The following is a 14390-nucleotide window of genomic DNA, read 5'->3' on the forward strand; positions in this document are numbered from 1 at the left end:
AAAACTCGCCCTTCACAGATACCAGTTTCCAAATCTCCCGTACCCTCGCTGAACCCCAGAAGAAGACGGTCCCATTCATGGGGAACCACAGGGAAGACAGTTGCCCATAGTGCCCCCTCAGCAGGCCGACCCCCTCCATATTCTCCTGCTGTACCACAATCTATCGACTCCATGGGAGGCAGAATTAAGCTGAACCCTCGGACCAAAACCAGAAAGAATATGGCACAGCGGCGAACTCAATCCCTCTCCTACAGTATACATGGACCAGATTGCCACAGGGCTTTGTAAACTCGCCGACCCTATTTTCTCGTTGTCTGCAACAGCAATTACAAAACCTGCAGTTACCTGAGGGGTCTGCATTGATCCAGTACATCGATTAACTTTTAGTGGCCAGTGAAACGGAGGAGCAGAATAGGGAAGCTATAATTTTGTTGTTGAACTTTGTAAAGGCATTGGCGTACGTTGTGTCCCCCTCCAAAGTACATGTCGGACAATTGGGGGTGAAATTCCTCTGAGTCATATTCTCAGCAGATGGCCGTCGGTTGGACGAGAGCCGCACAGACCCCATTTACAGGACACCGCCCCCCACGTCAGCCAGGGGAATGCGACAGTGGTTGGGAATGATACCTGACTCTCCAGCAGGACATTACCATATATTCCTCCCACTCCGTGACCGCCCTACTGGGACAGCTCCAGACCCAGCATTTGACTTCAGCCAGACAAAATAAGTATGAGATCTACCTGTTGAATAATCCCAAGCTACAGTTCTGGCACTGCACTATCAACCCTGCTGCGTTTCTCTGCTCTCCTCCTGATATCCTCGCTCCATGCGACCATAATTGCTTGGAGGCTATTCTCGCGGATACCAGTCCGCGCCCTGACCTTAGCGATCAACCTCTAGCCTCTCCAGATTTGATCCTCTATACCGATGGAAGTTCATCCATCGACGAGCAGGGACGCCGTCTGTCAGGCTTTGCAGTAGTTAAGCAAGGAACATTGCTGGATTGTGGCAGTTTTGACCCACCGTTTTCAGCTCAGCAGGCCGAGTTGTTTGCCCTCACCCGAGCCTGTGTCCTCGCGGAGGGGCACTCCGTCAATATTTACACCGACTCCCGATACGCATTTGGAGTCGTTCACGATTTCGGACAGTTATGGAAAAATAGGGGATTCCTCACCTCAACGGGCCATAAGATTGCCAATCAGATCCTGGTCTCTGACCTGTTGAATGCTATCCTTCTGCCCTGAGCGGTAGCCGTAATCAAATGTGCGGCCCACACGACAGGAGATTCCCCGGCCCAAATCGGTAACAGGTTGGCCGACGAAGCGGCTAAGTGTGCTTCACGCGATAGATTTAAAGTGGTGGGTAGTATGATGAGGCAGGTGAAAAGCCTTTATATGGGCTCGTCTGAATCTGAGAAACCTATGCCAACCATGACTGATGTATTGCACTTACAGGGGGACGCCTCTGTTGATGTTATAATGGAATGGGAGCAGCTGGGCTGTCGGAAGGCTGACTCCGGATTGTGGCTCACGCTGGCCGGACAGACCTGTATGACAGATCAGTTAGCGACCTGGGTCGTTGATTACCTACATCTAGCCACTCACTGTGGGGCCACCTTGCTAGTAGACGCTCTCTTACAGGCATGGTGGCATCCTCGACTTAAGGTTTTGGCAGCCCAAACTAGTGCACGGTGCCTCACCTGTGCTACACACAACCCTGGTAAAGGATTCAAGAAGGAACTGCAGATGCTGGAAGATCGAAGGTACACAAAATGCTGGAGAAACTCAGCGGGTGCAGCAGCATCTATGGAGCCAAGGAAATAGGCAACGTTTCGGGCCGAAACCCTTCTTCAGACTGATAGGGGGTGGGGGGGGGGGAAGAGAAGGAAGGAAAAGGGGAGGAGGAGGAGCCCGAGGGCGGGGGGATGGGAGGAGACAGCTCGAGGGTTAAGGAAGGGGAGGAGACAGCAAGGGCTTGCAAAACTGGGAGAATTCAATGTTCATGCACCCAGGATGCAGACTCCCCAGGCGGAATATGAGGTGCTGTTCCTCCAATTTCCGGTGTTGATCACTCTGGCAATGGAGGAGACCCAGGACAACATCCAACCTCATCTACTGCATCCGCTGCTCTAGATGTCAGCTGATTTACATCGGGGAGACCAAGCGGAGGTTGGGCGATCATTTCGCCGAACACCTCCGCTCAGTCCGCAATAACCTACCTGAACTCCCGGTGGCTCAGCACTTCAACTCCCCCTCCCATTCCCAATCCGACCTCTCTGTCCTGGGTCTCCTCCATTGCCAGAGTGATCAACACCGGAAATTGGAGGAACAGCACCTCATATTCCGCCTGGGGAGTCTGCATCCTGGGGGCATGAGCATTGAATTCTCCCAGTTTTGCTAGCCCTTGCTGTCTCCTCCCCTTCCTTAACCCTCGAGCTGTCTCCTCCCATCCCCCCGCCCTCGGGCTCCTCCTCCTCCCCTTTTCCTTCCTTCTCTTCCCCCCCCCCCCCCACCCCCTATCAGTCTGAAGAAGGGTTTTGGCCCGAAACGTTGCCTATTTCCTTCGCTCCATAGATGCTGCTGCACCCGCTGAGTTTCTCCAGCATTTTGTGTACCCTGGTAAAGGAGTTGTCTGCCAGACAGGTCGTACTCCATTACCTACTGCTCCGTTTGAAACCTTACAGATGGCTTTTATTGATTTGCCTAAGTGTCAGTGTTATAAACATGTACTTGTTATTGTTGATGTGTTTTCTAGATGGATTGAAGCCTTTCCAACCACTGATTGCACTGCTTCTACGTTGGTGTCTATTTTATTACGGCAGTTTGTTCCTCGCTTTGGGGTTCCAAACACCATCAGTTCGGATAACGGCCCTCACTTTATTGCCGCTATCAATAAAGAATTGTACCGACAGCTGGGCGTAACACAGCGGCTGCATTGTGCATATCGCCCACAGGCTGCAGGAATGGTGGAACGCTTGAACCAAACCCTGAAGACCAAGCTTGCCAAGCTGGTGGACCAATCAGGTTCCACCTGGGTTAAAATGTTGCCTGTTGCTTTGTTCCAGATCAGAGTCCTTCCCACAGGGAAGACAAGGTTGTCTCCTGCAGAGATCATCTATGGCCGACCTCTGCGCACCCCCTGGACAGACATTATCGCGGCCACAATGACAATGCATCACATGACGGAGGAGATGGTCTCCTACGTCCTTGCCCTTACAAGGGCCCTGCGTGAGATTCATGGGGAGGTCAAGGCCGCTTATGTGGGCGACATAGATTTTCCCGTTAATGGACGGATCACCCCGGGTTCTTATGTGTTGATTAAGAATTGGGTTCGTAAGGACACTCTTTCTCCTCGATGGTTGGGCCCCTTCCAGGTTCTCCTCACCACCCCCACCGCGGTAAAGGTAGAAGGACGATCGGCATGGGTGCATTTGCACCATTGTAAAGTGGTTGGTGACACCAAGCAAAGGGGGGAGGTCGAGGTCAGGGAGGGGGATCCAGTCCACGGAAAGCAGGGCACAAATTAATTTTGCTATGAAATTGCACGTTCTTTTCTTTTTCCCTCCCTTGTGTTCACAGATACGAAATAAATCGCTGAGATGAGGGTCTTCGTGGCATTAATATGTGTGGCGACCACAGCAGGGTTAATCGGTTTCGGCTGGAAATGGACAAAGCCTGAATTCGGACGGAACAAACGAGGAAAGAGAGGGGAACGGGAAAACTCCAATTTATTCATCCAGGCACACAATGAGCTATTCCGGAAAGGGGCAGGTGGTTTGTTATCCACAAATGACTTCAGTTACCTCCCTGTTTACCCCATCCCCTGCATAGGGCAGAACTGAACGACTGGTGAAGTGCCTGGACAAAAAAATGGTCCCTGTCAAGCCCGTTAGCATCGGCTATGATAGGCTTCTCGCTCCACCGGCCAACTGCTTACCGCTACCTAACAATAACCACTCCTACGGCATTTGCTATAATGAATCAAGGACGGCATCAAGACCACCGGCTAGGCCATGTAACTTCACCACCAATAATGATAACAGGCAATATGAAAATTGTTTTAGTAACCAAGGACACGGGTGTATAGTCATGAATGTTAAAAATAACCTCACTTGCGCTCTGTAAGGGCCCGTTCACGGCTCCACATGTAACCTTACCTATAAAGGAGTCCAATGTAAGGTGCCGAGGGACTGTATCCCTGTAAATGCTGGATTTCAGCTGTTGTGTGGATGGGCTAACGGGACCCATCTGACGGTAGGATCCCATCACCTGCCAATCCCCAGTTATAGCAATGGGATCAGTGAAGCGTGGTGGGACTGTTCTGGAGGGGGAAAAGTCATTAATACCCGAAGGTGCTGTAAGGGATCATTATATACGGAGGAAGGATATTACTTCTTCTTTAATGGAAAAGAAACCAATGTCCTAAAACCCCTTTCCCCAAGAATGTGGCAGTTGGAGCATTGGTGCCAACCACGGTAACTTGTCCCGAGCAATGGACTAAACCCATGGCTCGGGTTCGTCGAAGGACGGTGTCGGCCGAGTTTTGTGCGCAATGGAGAAATCCAGGGGTCAGGGGGGCTACCCACGGACATGCCATCGGATGGGGATTATTAAGCATGCTAACCATGGGAGGAGTGGGTGGAGGTGAAGCAGCCAAAAACCGAAATTACCTTGTTTGCGGCCTGGCAATTCTGGGCAATGCAACATCTGGAGCCTTGGAGGCAGTAAAAACCCAGATGGCCGAAATGAGGAAGTTTTCCCTACAAAATAGATATGCGCTCGATTACTTATTGGCTAGAGAAGGGGGCACCTGTACCGTCATAAAAGGGAAATGTATGATGGGGGTTCAAGACAGGACTAGCAACATCACACAACACCAGAAAGAGATTACCACCTTTTTGGATGGAATAAATGAAAACCAGGGATGGGGGAATTGGGAATTTGGGGGATTATACAACTGGATTATCAGCATGGCCATCTATGCTGTTATAGTAGTTACTTGCTTATTTGTGGGGATTGCCATTGTGAAACATATCATAGCCCGATTAATGGTGGCCTTATTGGGTTTGGGGACCACCCCCGAGGAAGCTAAAAATTCTGTAAGAATGATGATCTTAGAGCGTGAGCAGGAGAGACTGTTACCATTCCCCAATGACAGCGAAAACGATGAAGTGAGTGAGGAAGGAGAATTGGGGGATAAAGGTCGGACGGTTCAAGAAGCCTTGGCCAGGGAACTAGAAGGTTACAAGATTCGGCGAATGGGACTTTTAAATGGACTATGAGTGTTGCCATAAGAATGGCAAAAGGGGGGGAATGTGAATGGAAATCCTGAATCACCGCTGTAAGATTGTTCTGTAAAGGTAAAATGGTTGGCCAGGTCGACTGAAATAAGGAGCATAAGATGGCTGCTGACCAGGCTTGCTGGAACTTAGGCTGCAGGTTTCAGGAAGGGAATACACAATGTCTTGCAGTTACTGCATAGTCATGAATAGGGGATCACCCGCCCCGTCTGACAAGATTGAGGAATACACAATCCCCCTCGCCAGGAAGACTAAGGAATGTACTGGTCTTAGATCTAGTGTGGTTCCTCTAACATCTCCTTATACGTACATATCTGTTTTCCTGTATTTTGCGTACGTGTCGGTTCTTTGATTGGGGAATGTGGGAGGTGCTAAACAGTGGCATTAACATATAAAAAGCATTGCAATTAAGGGCAGAGAGCTTGACTCTTTGCCGGGTTGTAACCTGTGTGAAGACTCCTGCTCAATAAACGTACGTTTAAAGCAACCCTGGTGCCTGGTCGATTATTGTCGAAACAACCGATGTGAGAGTAAAACGTGAATCAACAGCACCAGGCCCACAGCTTATATGCTGCAGACTCAAACACACCAAATGGTCGGACTCTCCTGGGTCCTACTGCTGCCCACCCCTCCCAAGGGGCACCTCAGTAATGATTCAACTGGGTCTTCCCCATCCCCTTCTTTTCACCAGGTTCAACCACCTCCCACCCATACACTAGATCTCACGCCCCCCTCCCTTCACTGAACCCTCACCATCCCCCACAGCATCTCGCCTCTACCTTTGTACACTCCCCCGCCCTCCTCTGACCCAAACCCACACCCTTATTGTGTCTTCACCATCCTCCCTGACAACCACTTTTCCGATAAAGAACGGTCTGCCCTCATCAGAGGTTACAGTGGTTATGAGGGATTTCAATATGCAGGTACACTGGGAAAATCAAGCTGGTACTGAATACCAAGAGACGGAATGTATCCAACGGCCACAACATGACTTCTTGGAGCAGCTCACAGTCGAGCCCACTAGGGAAAAGGCAATTCTGGATTTTGTGCAATGAACCAAATTTGATTACAGAATCTTCCAGTAAAAAAAAAACCCGCGAACGGAAGCGCGAACGATTTTCTTCATCAGCTAGTGGCCCGAGGAAATCCCTCTCCGACAATCAATACAAACCTGCATTTTAGTCCCGCCCTCCACCCCCAAAGCCTCCGGAATCACCTGCACTGAGAGTGGCAGATCTACAGCGCCGCTGATGGTAGGTTGTGAAACGTCGCTAGTTAATTGGCCTCTATAAATTGCCCGTGTGTGCAGGGAGTGGATGAGAATGTGGGATAATACAGAACTAGTGTGAACGGGTGATAGATGGTCAGCGTGGACTCGGTGGGCCGAAAGGGCTGTTTCTAATCTGTATCTCTAAACTAAAATAATGACCACAAACAAACAGACACCCACAACCTCTTGCACGCCACCAGCCACCGTCCAATTCATACATTCAGAGGGACACTAAAGACACAACTGATTCACTTCCACCACATTTGCACCACAGGTCTTCAATCAGTTCATCAACATATCTTCACTGCATTTAAACAGAGGATGACTCTGGAAGGAAGTGGAAACAAATTAAATCGGACATGAAGAGAATTAAAAAACGTAACCATCATTAGTAGAAACAAGGAACTGCAGTTGCTGGTTTATACCAAAGATAGACACAAAGCGCTGGTGTAACTCAGGTCAGTAAGCATCTCTGGAGAAAAAGGATGGGTAACGTTTCAGGTCAGGGTCATTCTGCGAACCGTCATTAATTGATAACAAATCCGGATGAAGTAAAGCAAAAAAATTGCAAATTCTGTAAATATGGCCAATCCAAAACTGTGTAATAGCTATTTGCCTGATACACCATTGCATTCCACAACTTACACCCACGCCCAGCCTTGGCTGTCTTACCCCACAGGTTATGTGTGCTAAGTCATAGAGTGATAGTGTGGAAACAGGCCCTTTGGCCCAACTTACCCACACTGGCCAACATGTCCCAACTACACATCCTATCTGCCTGCATTTGGTCCATATCCCTCCAAACCTGTCCAATCCATGTATCTGTCTAACTGTTTCTTAAATGTTGGGATAGTCCCTGTCTCAGCTAACCCCTCTGGCAGCTTTTTCCATACACCCACCAGCCTTTGTGTGAAAAAGTTACCCTCAGATTCTTATTAAATAATTTCCCATTCACCTTAAACCTATGGGATTAAGGAATAATCATCTTAATCTGGCAAATTTCCAAACAGGTGGTTTAAAGAATTAGTGAACATCATACTCAGCTATTTTCCCCATCTTTAGGAAATGGATTTCCACCTTCTCCACCCGTGACACTCCTGAATAGCTGTGTCTAGTTCCAGTTTTTCATTCTTTGCTGGGACAACATGCTGGAGGGACTCTGCTCGACAGACACTGCATCTTATCCGTATCCATCTGTTGCTCCCTCCCTGCCTCTGTCCTGCTTTCTCTGAGCTGTCTGCTTATGGCGAGCAGTTGTGGTCACCGTGAGTGGAGGGGAAGGGGAGAGTGTTGAGGGGGAGAGGAAGAGGCAGTTCTGGTCATTGTTTTGAGGATGGAGGGAGGGGGAGATTGGCGAGGGTGTGTGTGGGGAGCAGTTGTCGTCACTCCGTGACAGGAACCACACGGCTGGGTAGCAAGCAGAGTTGTGAAAGTGTGGTGAGGGGGGAGCATAGTTCTTGGTCACTCTACTGTGTAGTAGAGGGGAGAGGAGGAGGGGATGAGGGACGGGAAGTGGGTGTGAGGTGAGGGGGGTAACCAAAGATCTTATAGCAGAGCTATAATCTATAATTATAGACAAAGATCTATAATATTTGGGGGTAACTGTGGGCAGCCTGGGTACAGGGGCCGTTCCGACGGGAAACGAAACGTCCGTCGACGACCCGCTCCCGCGTCGCCCAAACATCGCGAGAAGTGACGTCGTGTCTCTTGGCGCAGGTTCAACTGGTCCCCGTCACGTGCCGGGGGAGCAGCTCGGCGGTTTGGGGGGGGGGGGGGGGGGGGAGCCTGCACGCTCCGCACCTGTCTCGCTGCATCTCACACACACTGTCTGCGAGGCTGCTGCTGCCTCAGCTGTAATGTTGCACCAGTGCCTCTGGACACGTGTTTGGGCAGCAAACCCGTACCTCACGCTTGCTTCAGAGGGACGGAGTTGTGGCTCCTCTCACTGTTTAAGGAGTGAGGTTCAAGCCAGCGATGGAAGTGCAGACACAGATACGCTCTGAGTGTGGGCTTGATGCTGCACAGAATGCAGCCGCTCTCAAACAGTCCCTGTAGCAACGTGAGGCCGATGGGCTTTGGACAAATGTCAGTGGCCACATCCCAGGAGTTTAAAATCTTTGACCCAATTTTCATATGTGACCATTGCTCTGATTTATAAGTGGTCACAACGTGTGTGAAACTAATTTAATGCTGAATGGTTGAATCGGTAGACATGTGTTTCAGAGAATCCCCACACCACACAGCTGTTAGGCAAAACTACCTTCATTATTTAAAGAAAAAAATCCATCTCTCAGTATCTTTCACCTCTCCAATGTCCTGCTCCCCCTCAAATGAATCTCATATCCTTTATGGAAAATAAAAACGTAACCATGTGTTATTGAGTTTCAAATACTGCTGAAGAAATGTAACTAATCAGCTACTGTTGTGACCTTTGAACGGCATCACTCAGTGGCTGAAGTGGTTGATGTAAAATTCAAGAGAAACATTTTAATGAACACCCTCTCGGTAGTATCTCCCAACTCAAAGTACATCGAGTTTATATTGGCTTTAAACACAGAGGCAACAATAAACAATGAACGGGATCTCACTGCTGGCCACATCTTCCCATCTCCACAGAGACCGTTCCCTCTGAAACTCCCTGGTCAACTCGTCCCTTCCCACCCAAACCACCCCCTCCCTGGTACTTTCCCCTGCAACTGCAGGAGATGCTACACCTGACTGTCCCTTTACCTCTCACCTCCATCCAAGGACCCAAACAGTCTTCCATTCCCAATCTGACCTTTCTGTCCTGGGCTTCCACCATTATCAGTGAGGCCCAGCGCAAATTGGAGGAACAGCACCTCATATTCCACTTGAGTAGTTTACACCCCAACGGTATGAACGTTGACTTCTCTAACTTTAGATAGCTGTTGCTTTCCCACTCCATCCCCTCCCCCTTCCCAGTTCTCCCACCAGTCTTACTGTCTCCGACTACATTCTATCTTTGCCCCGCCCCCTCCCCTGACAACAGTCTGAAGAAGGGTCTTGACCCCGAAATGTCACCTATTACCTCCCTCCAGAGTTGCTGCCTGACCTGTTGGGTTACTCCAGCATTTTGTTTCTATCCCCATGACCATTCTTGATCTGCCAAGTGACAAATCAGTCTGGTCTGGATATTCCTTAATCTCTATTAAAGCAGTGTGAAATATCTTCAGATGAAGATTTCTGGTTTGCTGTAGGTCAATAAACACCCAATTGTCTCAATAGACACGCTGCTGTTTGCAAAGTTGTCCTTTAAATTCCAAAATAATAATTATAGCTTCCAATCTACATGAGAACAAAAATTGTGAATTTTGGTTCTTGTTTGGAATTAATGGCTGCTGCTCCAACATAAACTTACAACCTGTGATGCATTAAAAACAGGTCTTGAGGATTGGGATTAATGAATAGGGAAATAACATTCTGGGTTACAAACAACTATCTTTACTACAGTAAAATACAGTAGAGCACCAATAAAAACACAACCCTCACGCTTCTGTACATCATTGTCTGCTGTCCGCGACGGCTGGTCTGGAGAACTCGAAGGTCCTGGCACGGGCGTTCATCACGGTCCTCAGTGAAGTCTCTCTCTCTCCCTCTCTCTCTCTCTCTCTTTATTTCTCTCTTCCCGAAGTTGAAGTTCCTGTCAGCTCATTCGAGCATGCACATATATCTTCAAAAAGCCTGCGATTCTACCCTGATATACATACAGAAGTTAGCTACGTTTATAAAGCTAGCTGTTCTTACAGGTGAAAACACAAGGTTAAATCAAGCACTGAGCTAGTCTCGAATGAAAAGTTTATCTTATCTTTTCAGAGAAGACAATCCAAGTCTATCCAACCTCTCCCGGTAGCTGAAGTCCTCCAATGCATTCTGGTAAACCTCCTCTGCACCCTCTCCAATCCCTACACAGCTTTCCCATAATGGGGGACCAAAACTGCACACAATACTCCAAATGTGGCCTCACCAAAAACATATATATCTGCATTGCTAAGGACAAACTGCACCCCCTCCACACACACCTGGATCTCCTGCCATCCGGCAAGAGATATCGCAACATCAAAGCCCGGACTACAAGACTGCTAAACAGCTTCCTGCCACAGGCTGTGAGGCTGCTAAACAGTCACTCTGTACTCACAGTCACCTGATTCTGCGGCTTGGCACGGACACTTTAATAACTGGCACTGGCCACTTTAATAACTGGCACTGGCCACTCAAATCAGCTGCCCCGGACATTTTTATGATTGGTTTTACTGTATTTTAACGTTGTTGTTTTACCTGCTTTTAACTATATATACTGTTCCATCAGGGACTGGATTGTTTTTAGTGTTATTATGTGTGAAATGTTTTAAATTTCATGTGCGATGCTCCGGTATTCCCTGGGAAACTTCTTTTCATTTTGCACTGTACAACTGTTGCTTGCAAGATGACAATAAAGGTTGATTGATTGATTGATCATGACTTCCAGACTCACATATTCAATGACTCTTGTAATGAAGGCAAAAAGACCATCTACTTTCTTTACCACCCTATCTATTTGTGCTGTCACCTTCAGTGAGTTATGAACTTGGACTCCAAGATCCCTCTGCACATCTTTGCCATGAAGGGTCTTGCCATTAACTGTATTCTATCCCTTAGCGTTCAACATCCCAAAGTGGATGTTGAACAATACCTCACACTTGCTCGGGTTTAACTCCATCTGCCTTTTCTCTGCCCATTTCTGCAGCTGATCTATATCCCACTGCATCTTCTGACAACCTTCCTCACTCTCTGCAACTCCTCCAATTTCCGTGTTGTCCGCAAACTTACTCACCATCCCATCTAAATTTATGTCCGTCATTTATATGAATCAAACAGCAGAGGTCCCAGCACAGATCCCTGCAGAACTCCACTGGTCACAGACCTCCAGTCAGAATATCTTCCTCCCACCACAACCCTCTATCTTCTGTGAATAAGCCAGTTTTGAATTCTGCTTTAAGCACCCAACCTGCATGGGTATTGGAATCAGGACCTTTTCCCTCTTAGTACTGCACACTCCCGCCATCAATCTCAGTATATCAAAGCAGACTTTTCCCAAAACATTAGTACCCTGGATCCTCGGAGCAGGTCCATGTGCAGATTGGTGTGGTAGTAGTTTGTGGATTTTTATTCTGAATAAAGTTTATTTTTGGGAAAAAACCCGAATGTTATAGTGGTAATAAACCTCATCTTGTAAAAATAAAAAGATCAGAAGGAAGCGCTGAGGGACTTGCAGCCTGAGTGGTCCTGAGTCACTGAGTGAGGTTGTTGAGTCCACACGCTGTATGATTGGGACCACGCTTCACCCTTCTTCTCTCTGGAGAAGAGGCAGATACATTAGTGGCATTTAAGGGACTTTTGGATGGGCACATGGATATGCAAGGAATTTAGGGATATGGATCATGTACAGGCAGGTAAGATTTGGTGTTGGCATCACCAAAGGCACAGACATGGGCTTGTTCCTGTGCTTTTATGTTCTATGTTCCATGGAGCCCAAAGACAGCTTGTGGACAATGGCTCCTCTCTCACAGTAACGGAGAGAATCGGTGCCTCAGTCCGGTCCTGTCATGTGATCACGTTCGGATGCGTCCAGCGAGGGTACATGGTTGGTCCTGCGTGATGGCCTACCGCCAGTCAGCCGAACACCGAAATGCTCTGCTAATGTTGGAGGAGCTGCCTGATGCCCTCCACAAGCTCAAGAGAGGCACGTCCCCAGGACTGGATGGTCTGATGGTGGGCAGGATTTGGTGAAATGGTGGAGAGAGAAGATTGGAGAGTCAGAACTGAGACATTCGGGGTCCCAGGGTGGACGGACAATGGGAAGGGTTGGTCGCTGAGCAGATGTAAGAAGCATGGGTGGCACAATGGTGTAGCTGGTGGAGCCAGAGGCCCAGGTGTGAGATTCAAAAATCACAAATGCTCTTGAGACAAATTCAGACAAGGAAGTGTTTTTATTAATTTCATATTCTGCAGAATAGGTGCCTCTCATCTGATGTCTCCTAGAGGCACACCGAGGATCGGGATGTCTTCTATCTTTATACATTTCTTTTCACTATTTTCACACCCATTGAGCTTCTTCCAATCATAACATAAACCTCAGATTCCCACGAGAACGTCGTGGAACGCCCACCCAAACTTCTACTGAAGTATTTCTATTGCTACTTTTTATCTAGAATTTCTCTCTGTTGTTTATATCATTACTTTCTATTCTACTAGCAGTCTGGCTTCTGCTGACATCTTATTTCTTTTTAAGTTATATTTTTCTATCCCTAGTCTAAATCAACCATGTCTATTAACTCTTTCCTCACAATCCATCCTTTTCTTTTTGCTACGCACCCTTGATTTACACTATCTCCTCCTTTTCTAATGCTAGCAGCAGATTCTTCACCTCCCTATCCTCCTCTCGTTGGTCATACTGTGTTCTGAAGGCCATTATGGTGGCAGCACTGTTCTTTGTCAGGGCTGTTTCTATCAATCGCTGAGCCAATCCCCGTACGCAGGGAATGATACAACATCCGAACAAACACAGTAACCCCACCATGACTATCACTGATGTTAGGGCTGATGTAAAGATGTGCTTCCCTTTCCCAAACCAGGAGTCTGGAAACCCGGTCCAGGAGGTGTCTACTCCAGAGTTCTCAGCCAATTCGATAGACAGAGAGGTGAGACCTGCTAGGGCTCTTGACACTGACCCATCCGGAGCAGTGTTGTTGGGGATGAATGTGCAACATTGTTCGCCAAGCATTACACACACCCCTCCCTTCTCAGCCAGTAGCATGTCCAAGGCCATGCGATTTTGCCAGGCCATTTGGCTGGTAGCTGTCAGTTGTTCCGCTAATCCTTCAACTGCATCTCGAGTGTAATTTATAAAGCGTTGTTGATTGTAGTATAAGTAGTTGATCCAGTCCACATTTTTATTAATTGTGGACCACCAGAAGAGTATGGACTCAAAGCCCGCAGCTATTTGATTTCTGGCTTTAAATTCATCGGGTACCGCTCTTGGCACCCCTATCGCATCTATATAGATGTGTGTGTCGAATGATCCTTTCACCTTTCTCTTTTGTCGTCGGCTTCCTTTATTGAGTTCTACAGCATGTTCTACTGCTATGGTGAAGGGCATCATCAGTTGTATGAGGGTACAGGTTCCCGTCCATGACCCTGGTAACCGGGGCCACAGGGTATTCTCCCCGCACCACCACCAGACATCGGCTCTACTGACTATGCTTTTTCAGCCAGGAGCTATTGAACAGTGGCCCCTGTTCCTCAGCCGTTATGTTATACGTCTGATTGCAGTTGAGCACCTCCCCCATGTCCTGTCCCTCTGGGTTATTTCTTGTATAGCACTCAAACCCCTCCTCCCCAAAAGGAATGGTAAATGGAGGAGGTCGAGGGTCTTCCCTTCAGCCCTTCGTATTGTTGTTGCTGGCCGGAAATAGGTAATGATAACTCTGGCATATCACATTCTTTGGTAAGAGGGGATTCGTGAATAGCTGTAGTATACATGTCATAGTCCTAGGTGTTCTATCCCAATTCAGGGGAAATGGTACTGGGACCAGCTGAGGCCTAGCTCCAGCGCAGGCGTAACAATTGGTTCGTTGCATACTTCTGGCTGTATACATCATCCAGGCAAGCCAGGTGTTGGCTCCTTTTCCCCCTGTTGGTATTCCTTTCTTATATAACTGCCTTAATCCTGTTTCTCCTGCTACTATCATTATCTTCAAATCCTTAGACTCATTTTCCCTGGTGACATTGCTGACTACTGGTGGTGCTGGTGTTGCCCCGGG

This window comes from Amblyraja radiata, chromosome 37, assembly GCF_010909765.2.
Source record: "Amblyraja radiata isolate CabotCenter1 chromosome 37, sAmbRad1.1.pri, whole genome shotgun sequence".
In the NCBI taxonomy this organism is placed as follows: domain Eukaryota; kingdom Metazoa; phylum Chordata; class Chondrichthyes; order Rajiformes; family Rajidae; genus Amblyraja; species Amblyraja radiata.